The sequence below is a fragment of the Marmota flaviventris genome, chromosome 13 (assembly GCF_047511675.1).
Source record: "Marmota flaviventris isolate mMarFla1 chromosome 13, mMarFla1.hap1, whole genome shotgun sequence".
In the NCBI taxonomy this organism is placed as follows: domain Eukaryota; kingdom Metazoa; phylum Chordata; class Mammalia; order Rodentia; family Sciuridae; genus Marmota; species Marmota flaviventris.
The window spans coordinates 58,293,042-58,312,095 of record NC_092510.1 but is presented as its reverse complement, the minus strand read 5'-3'; the positions used below and the strand labels follow the sequence as shown (position 1 = coordinate 58,312,095).

Sequence of the window (19,054 nt, the reverse complement as noted above, 5' to 3'; positions counted from 1 at the left end):
GTAAGCAAAAGGATCTCATAAAAACTAGGAAGTTCCGGTACCATATCCTTTTCTCCTGATCTCCCAGATCTGTTTTTAGGACAGGGTATACTTTCTTAGGACAGAAAAAGTGGGCAACAAATGTAACGCCTCAGATGGAGATTTGGCTGTTCCCGGAGACATCCCTGTGCAGTAAAAGGAGTGATGGGTAAAACTTTAACCTTTGGCATCTTAAATTTTTCATCTGAAGAATGAAGATGTTGAAATGGCAAACGTACAGGAAATATTTCCTATTGTAATATACTATTATTTCTCACATATACCTGGAGATATGAATAAGGAAGGGGGAAATAGCAAATGTTTTACTCTTTGATTTAAAAATGTTAGTAATACATTAAAAATAAGAAAATACACATTGTCTTCTCTTAAAAGTGAAATCTTTGAGAGCCTTTTAGAGATAGCACATAAGGGTCTTAACTTCATAAGGGGAGAAAGCATTTCTTTTAATAAAATCTAAGTATAAACCAAAATGAAAAAGTGAATTGTGATATAAATATTGTCCTAAAGCTATCAGGTTTTTAATATTTTAGAGGACTATAAATGATAAAATAATCACATATGATTTTTATTTGTAGTATCTACAAAATATTGCTGACATCTCTCCTTTTCTGAGTTTATCTCCTTATAGGCTCCTACACCTTCACTAGAGATTATTTTCTGTTTTCCATTTGTGAAACAAGTTATCTTTGAGATATTGAATATTCATTTCTTACCAGACAGGGATTTTTCTTTAGTAATATATAGGTTCCTAACAAGCAAAATCAGTTGCATAAGTTTGATTCGAGGTAATCGAAGCAGATATGAATGCATTATAAAATAAATCACTGAAAAATATCGATACAACTTTATAGGCATCCATTCTAAGTTTTTTCTATTTGCTAACATTTCTTCACCTTTTGTTCTTAATTCTGCCTTATGTAATAAGGGTTAGCCTAAATGTCTTTAGAATTTATGCAGAAGATAGAATATGCCTCATATCTCTATGAAGTATTTATTTTATTAAGTATTTATTTATTTATTTATTGAGATTATTTTACAATCTATTTTCATCCTGTGATATATATATATATATATATATATATATATATATATATATATTCATTCATTATCACACTCTTGTCTTGATTTTAAATTGCAAGGTATACTTAACAACATTTTCATTATTGTCAAGCCAATGAAACAATCGGTAGCCCATTGAAAAACTCTGAATCTTGCTGGACATGGTGGTGCATGCCTGTGATACCAGTGGCTCGGGAGGCTGAGGCAGGAGGATCACAAGTTCAAAGCCAGCCTCAGCAAAAGCAAGGTACCAAGCAACTTGGTGAGACCCTGTCTCTAAATAAAATACAAAATAGTGCTGGGGATGTGAGTCAGTGGTCAAGTGCCTCTGAGACCAATCCCCGGTACCAAAAGAAAAAAAAAGAAAAAGAAAAAGAAAAACTCTGATTCTCATATAATATATGAAATGTATCCATAACAAATGCAGATTTTTTTTAAAAACTACAATCTATTTTAGATATTAACTAAAAAGTCTTTATAAAACAGTGTATTCTTCTTTGAAATTCCTGGAATCTGACCCTTTTTCAATTTTAATTTGTTATATATGACAGCAGAATGTGTTACAATTCATATTACACATATAGAGCACAATTTTTCATATCTCTGGTTGTACACAAAGTAGAGTCACACCATTTGTGTCTTATACATGTACTTAGGGTAATGATGTCCATCTCATTCCACTGTCTTTCCTACCCACATGCCTCCTCCCTTCCCCACCCTCCCCTTTGCCCTAACTAGAGTTCATCTAATCTTCTCATGCCACCCCCAACCAAACCACATTATGAATCTGCTTCTTTAAATCATAGAAAACATTTGGCATTTGGATTTGGGGGATTGGCTAACTTCACTTAGCATTATATTTTCTAACTCCATCCATTTACCTGCAAATGCCATGATTTTATTCTCTTTTAATGCTGAATAATATTCCATTGTGTGTGTATATATTATATATATATATATATATATATATATATATATCTCACATTTTCTTTATCCATTCATCTACTGAAGGGCATCTAGGTTGGTTCCACAGTTTAGCTGTTGTGAATTCTGCTGCTATAAGCATTGATGTGACTGTGTCCCTGAAGTATGTTGTTTTTAAGTCCTTTGGGTATAGACCAAGGAGTGAGATAGCTGGGTCAAATGACAGTTCCATTCCCAGTTTTCCAAGGAATCTCCATACTGCTTTCCATATTGGCTGTACCAATTTGCAGTCCCACCACAATAAATGAGTGTGCCTTTTCCCCCACATCCTCACCAACACTTATTGTTGTTTTTATTCTAAATAGCTGCCAATCTGACTGGAATGAGGTGAAATCTTAGTGTAGTTTTGATTTGCATTTCTCTAATTACTAGTGATGATGAACATTTTTTCACATGTTTGTTGGTTGATTGTATATCATCTTCTGAGAAGTGTCTGTTCAGCTCCTTGGCCCATTTATTGGTTGGGTTATTTGTGTGTGTGTGTGTGTGTGTGTGTGTGTGTGTGTGTGTCTGCATGTGTGTTAAGATTTTTAAGTTCTTTATATATCCTAGGGAATCAATAGATGGGATGGATTCAAACTAAAAAGCTTCTTCTCAGCAAAAGAAACAGTCAGTGAGGTGAATATAGAGCCTACAATTTGAGAAGAAATTTTTACCACATGCACATCAGATGCAATCTGACCTTTTTAATTCTATATCTGAACTATACTATGATTCACATTTAATTTGCCTTTGTTTTACTAGACGTAAGCTTTTTAAATTCAATGCTATATTAGCTACAATACAAATCAGAGACAATGTGCTATTTAAGTTTACTCTAAGCATCATATATTCTCTGACAGATTTTATATTATATGTTGGTATTGCCATAAAAGATCTAATAATTTTATGCCTTCACAAATCAATTTGGATTAAATATGAAAACCACCTACACATGAAAGACCCACCGATTCCCTGTCCAAGAAAGACGCACGAGGCACTGGCTGCAAACGCAAGAGGTGATTTATTGATACACAGGCGCCTGCGGGTGCCCAGCGAAACCTCAGCCGGAGCTTCGGTGAACTGGCACACCGGGCTTTGGGGTACAGATCTTTTATAGGGTACAGTGGTCAGTTTCCCTCCTAGCACAGTAACAGGTATCTCATTGGCTCTTTTGAATCCAGCATATAGGTCACTTAAAGGGTAAACTTGTTTTTCACTATAGGTTCCTGGAAAAACCACATAAAAACCATTTGTTATTCATTGTATGGTTTTTCATTGTATGATCCCATTTGCCCAACCGTGCCGGTTCCTTTCCCAACCATCCTGTCCTTTCTTAATCGGTTACACTTAACTGATTTTCTGAAAAATACATCTGATGTCTGTGCAGGTGCGGAAGCAAGCCCTGGTGATTTATTACTGGGCCTAAAGTTATTGGGCTGGGGTCTTTCATTCCCCCCTTTTTCTTTATCATGGATAGAATCTTATATCCATTGTTCTGCTTGCTCAGGTTCTTGGATTAAGCTTGTGTGTGACCCTGTTTGTTGTTTAAGCAACTGGTACTGTTGAGTTAGAACCATAGTTTGGATTATAGAAAGTCTCTCTCTCATGAATTGCACCAATCTATTGAGTATGCAGGGTCCAAACGTTAGGATTATTAGCAGAATAACTAAAGGTCCCGCTATGGTGGATAGCAAAGTAGTTAACCATGGGGATTTGTTAAACCAGTGTTCAAACCATCCTTGTTGAGCCTCAAATTTTTTTTTTTTCTTTTGGCCAGCCTTTCAGTGACCTTTTCCATAGTTTCCCGGACTACCCCTGTATGGTCAGCGTAAAAACAACATTGTTTCTTTAAAACCACACAGAGACCACCTTTCCTAAGGAATAACAGATCTAATCCCCTTCTATTTTGTAGTACAACTTCTGCGAGGGAAGAGAGAGATTTCTCTAAGACAGTGATAGACTTGGTCACTTGATATTAGACCCCCGATTTATCTAACTACACTGACTACCTAACTTTAAATCTGGCTTCATTTTTTTTTTTTTTAATTTGGGAACTCCTTACTGCTGTGAGGAAGGGGGACGAAGAGAATCTTTCTGGCTTCTTCAGGCTGAAAAGGGACGGCGTGGGGCAAGCAGTTTGGAGTCCCCCTTAAAAATATCGGGTCTATCGAGTGGTCCATGATGAAAGTCTAATTGAGAAGTAATAGGCTGGAGGGCCATTTGAGTGATGGGTGGTCTATAAGAGAAACAAGAACTTATTAGTACTGGAACCATATTGATGCAGTAATAAATGCCACAGCACAGAAATATGCCAATGAGTATAATGGCCAAGACAAAGATTAACAATGTTTTTTATCAGGCAGTACCAGGAACTAGGAGCTAGGATATTATTTCCACGAAAAAGTTGCTGAGAACATGGCTTCCATCTGAGCAGGTAAATCTTTAAGGATATTTGTCACATTGTCAGAAATGTCAGGGATGTCAACACAACAACTAACATGTAGGGTTACAGATGTCTTTTCCTTTAAGATATAGTTTAATAATTTAATGCCATCTGATCCTGCAAAATCCTTTTATTAGTATAACCTCTGTGTCTAATAGAGAAATTTTTAATTTTGCTACTTAGGGCTGGATAACCATATTAGCAAACATCAAGCCTACCTGCGTTGGCTAGAAATAAAGGCCTTAGACTAAAACTATTCTAGCAGTCCCTTTGACAGTTATCAGGCATTTCTGTCTAAGAATCTCTTTTGTAGCCTCCAGTTTACTTATTTATGGAAGTTACATTTAACTATTATTATCATTTAAGATGTCCAGGAACAGCTGTGCTTTGGCTTTGACTGTCTTTGCTAAGTGTTTAAGATGAAGCAAGTCAAACTGACTTTTGTTTCTACCTATTGTTTACAGTCAGCTGAGTTATCCTGGGAGTCCTCGGGAACTTCATAGCAGCTTCTCAGTTCTGCTAGTGCCATTTGCGCTAGGATGGGTCCAGGCCTTGCTTGACCATGTGGCTTCCCTCAGAAGCATCAGGGATGTCTCCCTTTTCTAATGACCCTCCTCTTTACAGCAAATGCACCGATTGGCTTCCTGTCCTCCACTGGTCTCATTAATCTCCCTGCTCAGGAGGTTATGTGGCCTAGAGTTGCTGAGCCCTTTGGAGAAGTCCCCTATTCCCTGATTTAGACTGACTCAGAGGGCAAGAGCCGAATATTGGTTTTCTTGGCCCTTTTAATTTAACTAATTTTAAAAACTTGATCTTAAACATCCAGCAAATAAGTCAACAGCCTTATATTAAGAGCACTGGGCTTTAATGTTTATCTCTCTATCCTGTAGGTGATAACTCTTTATCTTATGTTGACCCAGGTTGTGTTCTTAAAGCAATACCTCTTTAAAACATTAACAGGCAATCCTTAAACTATCTATAAGCAAACTTCAAAACAAAACTAACTAGGGTGAAAACATATTTAGCTTATATAATAGCTACCTTGAATTCTAGCAGGGTTATACATCATAATTTCCTGTTTGAGATCCTAGTAATCTTGGCACAAACCTATTTTTGGACACAACTTTAACTGTACTGAAATCTGGCTTACTTTTTTATAGCCACTTTCACATGTAGTGAGATGGGACAGAGCCTTATCTCAAGTAAGGCAGGGCTCTTTATAAATCTCAAGTACTATAGTTCTGAAGCTGATCATTTTACAAAGTTTACATAAATTGTTGTTCAAGTTTAATATCACACCTAAAACATGAATTAAAGGCTGAAAGCTTTTAACCTCTTATAGAAAAGTTGTAATGTACTTTTGTGTTTTGCAATAAAACCTTTACATAGATTAGGCTCTCAGACCCTCAGAGTAGAAAGTAACATGGAACCGTACATATCTTATTGATAACAAGTTCAGTTTAGAACACAAATGATATAATTGAATCTCTAACATTTTTTTTTTAAGCCTAAAATTACCATACAACTTTAGAACACCAGCTTGATATAATGTTCTTTTGAAGCTTCTACCTTACAGACTTGTATACCTGGAAGATATGAACACATTAATAACACCATAATTACATAAACCTCCTTTTGTTCACATTTTGAAACAATACTTGTAAACTTTTAAATTTAAGCAGAGTTAACATTTTATTAGGGCCTTTTTGAACACCTAGAGAAACTTATAAGCTTAATTTTGAGGACATCTTTACTTTTATCTGTTTACCCAATCTAAATTGAACCGTTTGAATCACGTGAATTAAAGATATTTGGATCTATTTTTAATTTTTTTTTTTTTTTATGAGCGCTCCTCATCTGTCAATTGTTATATCATTGTAGGATATATGGACATACACACATACAGACATACCGACATACAACACATAACAAGAGTGTGCACACATAACAATAATAAAGGCCTCGTAGCTTTTTGCAGATGAAATCTCCATTGCAATGTTTTTTTTTTTTTTTAAAAAAAAAACTTTACTGATCAGAAAATCATTAACCTAGGTCTGCAGGATCAGAATCACGAGCTCAAAAAAAATACAGAATCTAAGAAAAAAAAACAAGAATCCTAAAAAAAGATGACTGGCCAGTAGTTAGTAAATACCATACAATTTACTTCTTGGTTTGGTCTAGTTTGAGTTGAGCAGACACTTTAGGCCTAAGGCATTTTAACCTTAAGTTATATTTCCAGGTTTAGATGTTGAAAATTATGATACAAATTTAAGAAGCAATTTTCAAAATTTAAAATTTTATATCTTTTTACACTAGAAAAACTTGTTCACATAAAACTGGAAATAGGATCTCTACCATCAGAAGAAATTTCTTTAGTACCTCTAAGCCACTTTGCTTGTTCTGAAGTTTCTAAAGTAGCATTGAGTTACATTAAATTTGCCCACACACTACCATATATATCTGAAATTAAGCTTTGAAAATTTCTAAGACTATTGCTATTTAATTATCTAATGTCATTTTTATGAGCCAGACCAACGTTTTAATTTCTTTTCAGGCTACCCACTTCAAAATTGAAACTCTTTAAAATTTTTTTTTTTTATCCCAAGTATTTAAGTTTTCTAGCATGAACTATCTGAAATCAAACCAAACAATTGCTTAAACCCAACTTTTAACTGCAAGATAGTGCAATGCTTTAGAAACCCATTCAGATACCAGATTGTTACAATAAAAAATTATTATTATTATTATTATTTTTTTTTTAGACACACATTTAACCTAGATTATCCCTAAGAAACAATCAGACAACCAGATAAGAAAATATCTCTCCAGGTTTTGAACTTTCATTTAATTATGACTCCCATCAGTGGCACCATAGACTTTCCCATGAGTGGACCAGATGTTTTCATGTAGGGGCAACTATAGGTGTAAAATCAAGGGTCTCAGTTGACTGGCTTTACTGCATTCAGTGTCCCTTCTTTTTAAGTAAACAGAGGTAGCGTAATCCTTAAGATGTAGATAAGGACCCAGGGAACTCCCCAGAGCTAAATGGCTCTGGCAGCTGCTGGGAGTCCCTTAATCCTATCTTTCACCCATAGGATCAGTTCCTCCAGTTTGGTTTGACCTTAGGCATTACGCATTTTTTTTTTTTTTCCCTAACTTTTTAGTAGCCAGCTCCCAAAAAGTCCATCCTCTGCTTGCAGTTGTTTCGAGTGCTAGGCTTCCCCAAGAGAGCAGAGTGGGGACTCCTTAAAAGTCCCCTTGAGAGTGTTAAAATTTGTGACTGAAAATTTGGTTCCCATCTCTAAAGCCAATTAACACTAATTTAATAATGAGGACAGGGCTTTGAGAAAAGTCAAAGCGAGATGTTAAAGTTGTTATAGATTGTCCCATGTTAGTCTTAGATGGAGTGAGAAAGTGCAAAGGCAAGAAGACAGACACAAATATCAGACTGGACACAGAGAACGCTGCGCGGCTCGAGCACAAACCGAACGTACCTGACGGATTAGGGAGAGGAGGGATACCGTCACCTCCGTCACCCACGAGTACAGTGTACTCTACAGAACATTGGAGGCCCCCCCAAGATGGGCCTCCCTGAGCCCCTGGGACGTCTCCCAGGGTGGCAGGGGAGAAGTCAGAGTTCGTCAACTCCTTCTCAAGCTGCCCAGAATACAGAGCGATTACGCGTAATCGTACAGACGCTGCGCATGAACAGATAACAAGATAACAACCAGACAGACAGAGACACAAAATGACACGAACTGGCCAGCTTACCTCCCAGTGGTTATCGGGTGTTCCTCGGGCAGGGATCCGGACGGGGTTACAGGAGTTCTCCTGGCTGGCTCGCCAAATGAAAGACCCACCGATTCCCTGTCCAAGAAAGACGCACGAGGCACTGGCTGCAAACGCAAGAGGTGATTTATTGATACACAGGCGCCTGCGGGTGCCCAGCGAAACCTCAGCCGGAGCTTCGGTGAACTGGCACACCGGGCTTTGGGGTACAGATCTTTTATAGGGTACAGTGGTCAGTTTCCCTCCTAGCACAGTAACAGGTATCTCATTGGCTCTTTTGAATCCAGCATATAGGTCACTTAAAGGGTAAACTTGTTTTTCACTATAGGTTCCTGGAAAAACCACATAAAAACCATTTGTTATTCATTGTATGGTTTTTCATTGTATGATCCCATTTGCCCAACCGTGCCGGTTCCTTTCCCAACCATCCTGTCCTTTCTTAATCGGTTACACTTAACTGATTTTCTGAAAAATACATCTGATGTCTGTGCAGGTGCGGAAGCAAGCCCTGGTGATTTATTACTGGGCCTAAAGTTATTGGGCTGGGGTCTTTCACACATTTCTTAATTAACCTGCTGATACTTATAATAATATTTTTAATTTGATAGTGTTTTAAATGAAAGCTATATATAAGCTTTAACTAAAATAATTTCTACTATAGATTTTTATTTTACTTTTTTTACTCTATCACTTTTATCATATTGTTAACACAATTGTTACCTAAAATTTGTAAAGCAAAAAACAGTAAAGAGACAAAAAATATCCACTGTCTCAAGATCTGAAGACAGTCTTTATTACCCTTTTGGTAATTTTCCTACAAGCCTTTATTCCATAGATTTTTTTTAAGTTGGTTCAAATTACACTGTATAAAACTCTATATCCTGAAATTTACATTTAACATCATATGATGTTTCTCACAGTAGTATAAACTATTGAAGAAAATCAATTTTAAAGATGCTATGAGAATTACATTAGGCAGACAAAGAAAAGACTCAGAAGGTTCAAGATACAAAGTCACTATGTGTTAGCATATGTCAGCTATCTTCATTAAATTTACTATTATGTATAATCAACCATAAAGTTCTATTGTAACAGATATGAATATCTGATCATTAAAAGATATTTAGGTTCCTTACATTTTTAGGTTTATAAATAAATAATGCTGGATTTGATATATTTTATATGAAAAGCTATTTAAATGTTTTATATTATATCCTTAGGAGAGGCTTCCAGAATTGAATTACCAAATCGAGTGGAAAACACATTATCTAAGACTTACTACACAGTATCAAATGTTTGCAGAGAGTTGTCTCAACTTTTGTTCCCACTCACAGTATATAAGATTGGCCCCTTTATGACATCCTGACTTTCAATGTTCTCCATGTTTTTTTTTTCTGGCACATACTTGTATACTCTAATCATGTTCTTAGTATATCTGGCTCTAGTACCATATCATCTTTTCTGCTTTGAAGAATGTATAATTTGTCATAATTTAAGAGTAACAGAAAAGCCACATGAATAATACAAAGAATTCCCATTACCCTTTACCAGATTCCCTGAAGGTTAGCTTTTTATTACATTTGCCTTATCTCTTTCTTTCTCTGTAGACTTAGACATAATTTTTTTCTAAAATGTTTAAGTTGCAAAGTGACACTATTGTATTTCACACACCACATGTTGTATTTTATGGCACTGACAATTTAAAGCCCTCTTTATTCTAAATCTCAGCTAATTTGATACATGAAAAATAGTTTCTTGATTTAGTTTACATTTCTCTGTTGATTGAAGCTGAACATGTTTCCATATATTCACTATATCTAATTTAAATAATTTATGTATTATAATTTTAATTTATATATTCTTTTGTTACTCATCTGTTGATGGTGCTTGCCCAATATATATAACTTTTACTTACATATTTGCTCACGTACCAAGATACAAACACTCCTCAAGAGCAGGAAAGACCAAGTACCTGCTCACATAAACTTATAACCTACTTTGAGAGTAAAGGTGGAAGACAATAGCTTTGTTTAAAAAAATAATGTTTAACCATGGAGACTATCTTTAGATAAAAATGCACATGCAAGTACAATGAAAGAAAAAGGAGCCTGTTCTCTTAGAGCAGCAATGATGGAAGACTCAGATCCCATCTGATTCCCTCTCCCTTTCCTCTCAGCTTGCAAGTGTCACAGAACTCCAGCTGATGCCCACTAGCAGCTGTATAAAAGCTATCAACAGAGGTGGGCTTCTAAAATTTTTTACATTATTTATACAAAATGTAAATATATAATTATATATCAAAAAGTAATTGTGTGAGATTTTCCCCTACTGTGTATTTTTGACTTGTTTTGCCCACAATCAGTGAATGAAGCTTATGTTTAATGCAGACTTTTGTGAGAGGTTCATCAGATGACAACTGTCCTCTAGATGTGCTCGCTCCTTCGTTCCTTTTTATGTTCCTACAACACTAGTACCTATGGTGTCAACTGAAATAAATTCGTGGGTATGTAAATTTCCACACATAACTGTTCTCCCAGCTCTTTCAAAAGTAATAAAGTACAAGTAAATTTGTTGGCTCCTTCCCAAGGCTTCTGAGAACCTGTGTCTATCTAGGAGTGAGAGGAGGGGACATCTGAGTCCCTCTTAAGCAAAAGCAAAGCCAATTAAAAAATAATTTATTAGAGCTGGGCACAGTGACACACGCCTATAATCCCAGTGGCTCAGGAGGCTGAGGCAAGAGGTTTGTGAGTTCAAAGCCAGCCTCAGCAAAAGCAAGGCACTAAGCAACTCAGTGAGATCCTGTCTCTAAATAAAATACAAAATAAGGCTGGGGAAGTGGCTCAGTGGTTGAGTGCCCCTGAGTTCAATCCCCAGTACGAATAAATAAATAAATAAATAAACGAAATAATTTATTGATATGAAACTAGGCTCCTGGCTCCATTTTGGCCCCTATACCCTATAATGTTTACCTTTCTTTTTTTTTTAAGAGAGAGAGAGAATTTTTTAATATTTATTTTTTAGTTTTCGGCGGACACAACATCTTTGTTTGTATGTGGTGCTAAGGATCGAACCTGGGCCGCAAGCATGTCAGGTGAGTGCGCTACCGCTTGAGCCACATCCCCAGCCCATGTTTACCTCTCTTTACCCTTCTTCTCATCACTCTCATCACAAAATGATGTTGACTCCTAATAAGAATATTTATTCAAGAAAAATTTGTTATCATATTCTCAGATTGGGCAGGGAATATAATCTAGGAAAATATTTAAAGTTGTCTTTTCAATTAATATATTTGCCTAATCTCTCCTAACACATATACAAACTCTTTCAAAAGTTCTCGTATCAAACCCAAGAAATCACCTAGAATCCTCTGGATTCTGATCTGCTTAACATTTTTTCATTCACCTTTTTCTTATTTAGTTATCCAGGGAGAAGTTGAAACTCAACTCTTTTACATGAATTTTTATTTTATTAATTTTAATTTTAGCCTTTCTATGGGTGTGAAATACAGCTCATTTGCATTTCTCAAATAACTTATGATATTTTCATGTTCTTATTAACCATTCATTTACATGTTTTGTGAAGCATCTGCCTTTTTGCCTGTTTTTGTGCTGGATTATATGGGTTTTCTTTTTATTTGTAGGTATTTTTCTATATTTTAATTACATTCCTCTATAGCCTCAAAGAGACAAAAACAGATATAGAGAGAATACTTTTTCCCTGTGATTTGCCTTCTCAATATTGTCTTTTTCCCCCCTTCTAGCATTTATTTAGAAAAGTTTTACATATTAGGATAAAGCAGAAGTCAACCTGGAATCTGATCATTTGCAACCACACATTCCTGATGTAATAGTAGTCATGAAGAAAAGCCTCTAAAAAGTATTACACTTGAGTAATACTAAAACGAAGGCTCTAGCCCTTCATCAATCACCTCATAATGAATGTAAGCTTTGGCCATTGATTATCTCTTATAACAAAATACTTAAAGGGGCCTGTGCTGTAGTTCATGGATAGAGCACTTGATTAGAATGCATGAGGCCCTAGGTTCAATCCCCAGCACAGGAAAAAAAAAAAAAAAAAATCCTAAAGCAAACCAATGTCTGCCATTAGTTTTTACACAAAACCCACAATCCATATTGCCACCTTCAGAGACTGACATGTTGTTCTCTGTATACAGATGAAAAGCCCCACTGGTAACAAAATGGCACATCAAGAAAATAATCTCAGGCTGGGGTTGTAGCTCAGTGGTAGACTGCTTGCCTCGCATGCGTGAGGCCCTGGGTTTGGTCCCCAGCACCACGTAAAAATAAACAAATAAAAAAAGAATAATAAAGATATTTTTAAAAAGAAAGAAAATAATCTCTACTATGTCTTTATAAATTGCCATAGTATTTTTATTTACAATGTTAAAAGAATAAAAACATACACTAACAAAAATTGAACTCAGGTTAACCAAATAATACCTCTCAGAATCTTTCTTTTGTTTCTTGGATAAGGACACTGAAGCTAGAATGAGTGTCATTAGTGAGTAGTCTACTTAAATCCTCATTAATTTTGGGATATTTATGTGGATTGTGTAGATGTTATGTGTTATTTGGTCTTTTGAGCTTTCATCAGTAAGTTATACACAATCGATGGTTCCATTTTTTTTCCTGTGTATGACACACACATATTCTAGTTCACTTACTTTGTGTTAACATGTCTCACAAGACATTTGCTTCTATATTTAGTTTCAGCTATCCACTATATTTTTCTTATGTTATACAGAAGGGACCAGCAAACTATGGCCTGTAAGCCCACTCTTTTTGTAAACAATATTTTATAATAATCCAGCCACAATCATTCATTTATACATTATCTACAGTGGCATTCATGGTATGGAGACTGAGTTCAAAGTTTTCAGCTGACAGTATACCCTGCACACCTAAAATGTTCTCCATTTGGCACTTGAAGGAAATGTTTTCCAGCCCCTGTTCTATACACAATTGGATAATGAGTACACATACCTCACCACATTTTTGTTGAAAATCAACAGTATGTATATGGATCTATATTTGGACTTTCTATTTTATTCTGTTGATCTACATATCTATTATTATGCTAATACTGCATTGGCTTGATTACTACCTTTTTAAAGTAAATTGTCAAGTCAAATACTGTGAATCTCTACCTTTGTTTTCTTTTACAAAATTGTTTCCGCCATCCCAGATCATTTGCATTTTAATATCAATATTAGAATCAACTTGTCAACTTCTCAAAAAAGGCTCTTGGGATTTTGGTTGGGATGGCATTAAACCTATGGTAATTGTGTAGAAATGTCATTTTAAGAATATTAAACCTTTCATCTATTAATTTAGGTCTTTTTGTTTTTCTCAGCAATGTTTCTTAAGTTGTCAGTATAAAAGAAGTCTTAAATCTATTTTACCAAATTTGATCCTAAATATTCTGTTTTCTATTGCTTTTATAAAAGAATAGGTCTTATTTCTCTTTTCTAAGTGGCTTATGCTAAATACAGAAACACAATTGACTGCTCTGTTCACTTGTACAAGTTATTGTGCACAAGGTGCCATATAGATCTTCTAAATATTTACTAATTTTATGTATATTGTTCTACAGTTTCTCAGAGTAGTGTATTAAAATCTTGATCAATGGTTATGAATATGTGTATTTCTTCCTTTGCTTCAACATTGCTTCATTTATTTGGAGCCTCTATTATCAGATGTTTTCATATTTATGATAGTTATGTCTTCTGGTTGAAGTGACCCTTTATCCTAAAATATGGTTATCTATGATAATTCCTGTTTTGATATCTTCTTATCTTATACCAATATAACTAAACTAGGTTTCTTATGCTGTAGTTTGTATTATGTGTCTTTTCGCCTGGTTCTTTGTTTTGTTTTGTTTTGTTTTTGTTTTTGTTTTACTCTCAAACTACATTTAAAAACTGTTGTTGACATTGTATTTTTACATCTTACCTTTTATCCAGTCTGATAATCTCTGACTTTTAATTAAACCATTTGTACTATCTCATACTTGGTTATTTATTTGCTATTTTTTTCTTAGACTCTCAGTCATATTTTCCTGTTTTCTGCAAGGCTAGAAAAATTTGTACTGTACATTGAACACTATGCATGATGCAGTGTAGAGACTCTGGATTTTGTTACATTCCTTTAGAGAGTTTTGAGGTTTGGGTTTTGTGAGTGTATGTGTTTAATTTGGTTTTTGTTTCTTTTCTTCTAGTATAAAGTTAAGTTATCAGGATTCAAACTGGAAGCTGTCTTCCTTGTGATGGACAGAATCTGAAATTTCTGTTCAATTTTTTTTTTCTTCACCTTTCCAACTTGATATCCACCTGGCTCTTTAGAGTCTTCCTCATATATGCCCAGTTCAGGAACCAGCCAATGATTTGAGGAGAGATTAGATTAGGAGCTGAACACACTGTGAAGACTTCTGCACAAGATTTAACACTTTCAATCTGAAGCCACTCTGATAGTCCCAAACTTCATCCTCTAACACTAAAAGGCAATAGCTCTGTGGTTTTGCTCAAGTTCTAGCACTGCAGACGAGGAAAAGTCCTTGAAAGAAACTCCATAGAGATGTGAATCTCACACAGTTTAGTTCCCTCTTTCAAGAATTAGGGTTTTTTGTTTGTTTGTTTTTAGGTTTCATTGTTCTTATTTCTTGCTAAGAGCCACAGCCAAGTAATATGATGCATGGCATTTTTGGGTGAAAGGTGACGCCAGCAAGCCATTGAGATGATATGATTATGTTAAGATCTGCATTCATATGGATATTGGGCTCCTGCTGTCCACCTTGGCCTGCTAAGGGACTCCTGGAGAGTTCCCATTGGTTGGGGAAGTGCGGTAGGAGGGAATTCCAGAGGAGGGACTTCCTGTGGTGGTCCGGGAGAACGCTGCGTGTGTCGGTCAGCATATTTCCCGGGAGCGTTTGGGGCATTGGCGGCAGTTTCAAAAATAAAGTTTGTTCCTGCTTGAGTGGCTCGTGATTTTGTGCCCAGCCAGACTGCGGCAATTTCTGATTTTGATTAAGTTCTATGCCTTTTAATGTGTGTGTGGTTTTTTAACTTAATCTACATTTTATAATTGTTATATGCAGAATTATCATTCTAATACAAAATCCTTGGTAATTACTGGAATAAGAAGTTAGTAATTTTGTAGATTTCCATCAAAATCTAAAACATTTTGATTGGGATGGCATTAAATTCATGGACAATTTGTGTAGAATTGTAATTTTAACAATATTAAGTCTTTCATCTATTAATTTGGGGCTTTTCCATTTTTATTTTTCCTCAGCAATGTCTCCTAACTTGTCAACATAGATGACTTAAACATATTTTATTAAATTTGCTCCTAACAAATTTCCCAAAATCAATTCTGTTGATCACAGGTAGTTCCTTGAAATGAACAATCAAGAGAATTTGTTATGTGGTCAAATATTTAGGAACTCTACTTACTCTTTCAACCATGATCCTCCTAGACACTTACAACTTCTGGCATACTGAAGGATAGTTCAAGACTTTTGGTAAATAAAACTATTAAACATTAACAGTGTTTCATTGATTTATAAACACTTATTAAGATTTTAGTATTTTTCCAGAAATATTTCCTGTTGAACTCATTTTAATCACTTTTTATATTTCATAACCCAGTGTTATTTGCAATACTTAAAAAATACTGCATTAAAAATATAGCTTTTATGCATCAAGGACCTAGGAATTAAACCAGAGACACTGTGCTTATTAGAAGAAAAAGTAGGCCCAGATCTCCATCATGTCAGATTAGGCCCCGACTTCCTTAATAAGATTCCTATAGAGCAAGAGTTAAAATCAAGAATTAATAATGGATGGATGCAAACTAAAAAGCTTCTTCTCAGTAAAAGAAACAATCAGTTAAGTGAATAGAGAACCTACACTTTGGGAGCAAATTTTTACCACATGCACATCAGAGAGAGCACTAAACTCTAGGATATATAAAGAACTCAAAATCTTAATACACACACACAAAAACAAATGATCCAATCAATAAATGGGCCAAGGAATTGAACATACACTTTTCAGAAGAAGATATACAATCAATTGGCAAATATATGAAAAAATACTCAACATCTCCAGCAATTAGAGAAATGCAAATCAAATCTAATCAAATATTTCATCTCACTCCAGTCAGAATGGCAGCTTTGCAGCTATTAAGAATACAAACAACAATAAGTGTTGGCAAGGATGTGGGGGAAAAGGCACACTCATGCATTGTTGGTGGGACTGCAAATTGGTGCAGCCAATATGGAAAGCAGTATGGAGATTCCTCAGAAAAAAAATGGAATGGAACCACAATTTGACCCAGCTATCCTACTCCTTGGTCTATATCCAAAGGACTTAAAGGGACACAGCCACATCAATTTTTATAGCAGCACAATTCACAATAGCTAAACTGTAGAACCAATCTAGATGCCCATCAGTTGATGAATGGATAAAGAAAGTGTGGTACATATACACAATGGAATATTAATCAGTATTAAAAGGCAATAAAATCAAGACATTTGTAGGTAAATTGATGGAGTTGGAGAATATAATGGTAAGTGAAGTTAGCCAATCCCAAAAAACCAAATGCCAAATGTTTTCTCTGATGTAAGGATGCTGATTCATAATGGGGTTGTGGGGGAGAGCATGGGAGAATTATACGGACTCTAGATAGAGCAAAGGGGAGGGAGGGAAATGGAAGGGGAATGGGGGGTTAGGAAAGATGATGGAATAAGATGGACATCATTACCCTAAGAACATGCATGAAGACACGAATGGTGTGACTCTACTTTGTGTACAACCAGAGATATGAAAATTTGTATAGCATGAGTCATAATGCATTCTGCTATCATATATAACAAATTAGAATTTAAAAACTAAAAATAAATAAATATGGTCTTTAGGGGTTGGGGTTGTGGCTCAGTGGTAGAGCACTTGCCTAACACATGTGAGGCCCTGGGTTCAATCCTCAACACCACATAAAAATAAATAAATAAATAGAATAAAGGTATTGTGTTCATCTACAACTAAAAATATATTATTTTTAAAATTATGGCCTTTATATAGGATTTATATAGGATTTCCTCCCTTAGCATTCATTTTGGAAATTTTTTATTCCAGAAAACTGGCATATTAACCTTGTGAAAATATAGGAAATAACAAAGTCAGTTTCTCCTACTATACTCTCATAACACATAACATTTCTGTGACCCCTGATGTATAAGAATTTTTCTCTACCAAATACCAGTTTCACAGATTATTCTCCAATGGACAATAGCTGAGTGTCCTTTAATTCAATTTAATTTAGATAAATTTTGTATTAATTCACAGACTGAGGACTCCATCCCACAAGACCACCTCCCCTATTTCTAATGGCAATCATAAGCCCAAGTGGTTGTACCTATGCCTCTGACCAACTGTATACAAATCAGAGTTCCTGCAACCCGCTTCTTAGAGTCAGTTAATTTGCTAGAGTGCCTCATAGAATTCAGGAAAACAAATTTGTTAGCTTATTACAAAGGATATTACAAAGGACACAGATGAACAGACAGATCCCCTCCGAGAACTCCTATATGTTCAGATATCTAGAAGTCCTCCAAATTCTGTCCTTTTAGGTTTCATGGAGATATTGCATAGGCATGATTAATTATCTCACTGGTCACTGGTGATTAACTCCATTTTCAATCTCTCTGCTACCTGTAGGCTTCGAGTAGAACAGAAAGTTTCAACCCTATAATCACAGAGTTGGCGCCCCTGGCAACCAATTCCCATCCTGAAGCTATCTAGGGACCCACCAAGAATTGCCTCATTAGAACAAAAGATGCTCCAAGCACCCCGATCACTAAGGAAATTACAAGGGTTTTATGAGCTCCATGCCAGTGACTGGTGGCAGAGATCAATATGTATATTTCTTATTATTTCACAACCCATAAACACATCTTATTTGTTTTCTACCTCCATTATTTTATTTAGGGCAATTATATTAATCAATATATTTATTCCCTAACTGTTAATTTATATTTCCCAATTATTTCACCGTGGAGGCCAATCCTATTTTATTGCTAATACTCAAACTAGAAGCCCACTAAATATCTAGGACAGTCCATAAAAATTTTTCCCATAGGTATAGCACATTATCAGAGAGCACACAGAATAACAATAAGGGCAGAATTACAGCACATAAAGCAAGATGTCATTTGTTTGGTTACCTATTACTATGAAACAAACTGTCTTAAAACTTAGTGCCTAAATCAATAATGTTTTACCATATCTCACAACTTAGTGGGTCAGAAACTCAGGCAAGCTTTAGCTGACTATCTCTTCTCTTCTACATGTCAATAAGACTCAGGGATATTCAGAGAATTTGAGGCTGGTAGAAAGTTTAGATGGCTTCACTTATTTCCCTTGTACCTTATAGGTATGGCTGGTAGACTGGGCTCTATGGGAACCCTCTTCATCTTTTATAGCCTCAGAACTTCTCCATATGATAGCTTCTGCCAAGGAGTCAGGTTTTTGTCCATGGTGTCTCAGGGTTCCAAGAGATAAACTTGGAAGCTGTCATTCCTCTTGAAATAATGCCCAGAACAATGTCAGGAGCCCCTTTCGCCACTACACCCTTTATCAATACAGTCATTTTCCATCCCAGATTCAAGACAAGGGAAACCAGACCCCACACTCTATAGGTGAAATATCAAAGAATTTGTGTTCATCCTTAATATACTACA

General features: G+C 35.5%; 1 long non-coding RNA gene across 1 annotated transcript; it reads right to left on the bottom strand.

The window, feature by feature from the left end:
- Positions 1-3,066: 3,066 nt before the first annotated feature.
- On the bottom strand, positions 3,067-6,019 carry LOC139701571 (uncharacterized). Its single transcript, XR_011704117.1, has 2 exons — positions 4,127-6,019; positions 3,067-3,290 (listed from the first exon to the last, which is right to left on the bottom strand). It is a non-coding gene; the product is annotated as an uncharacterized lncRNA (long non-coding RNA).
- Between the last annotated feature and the right edge of the window lie 13,035 nt (positions 6,020-19,054).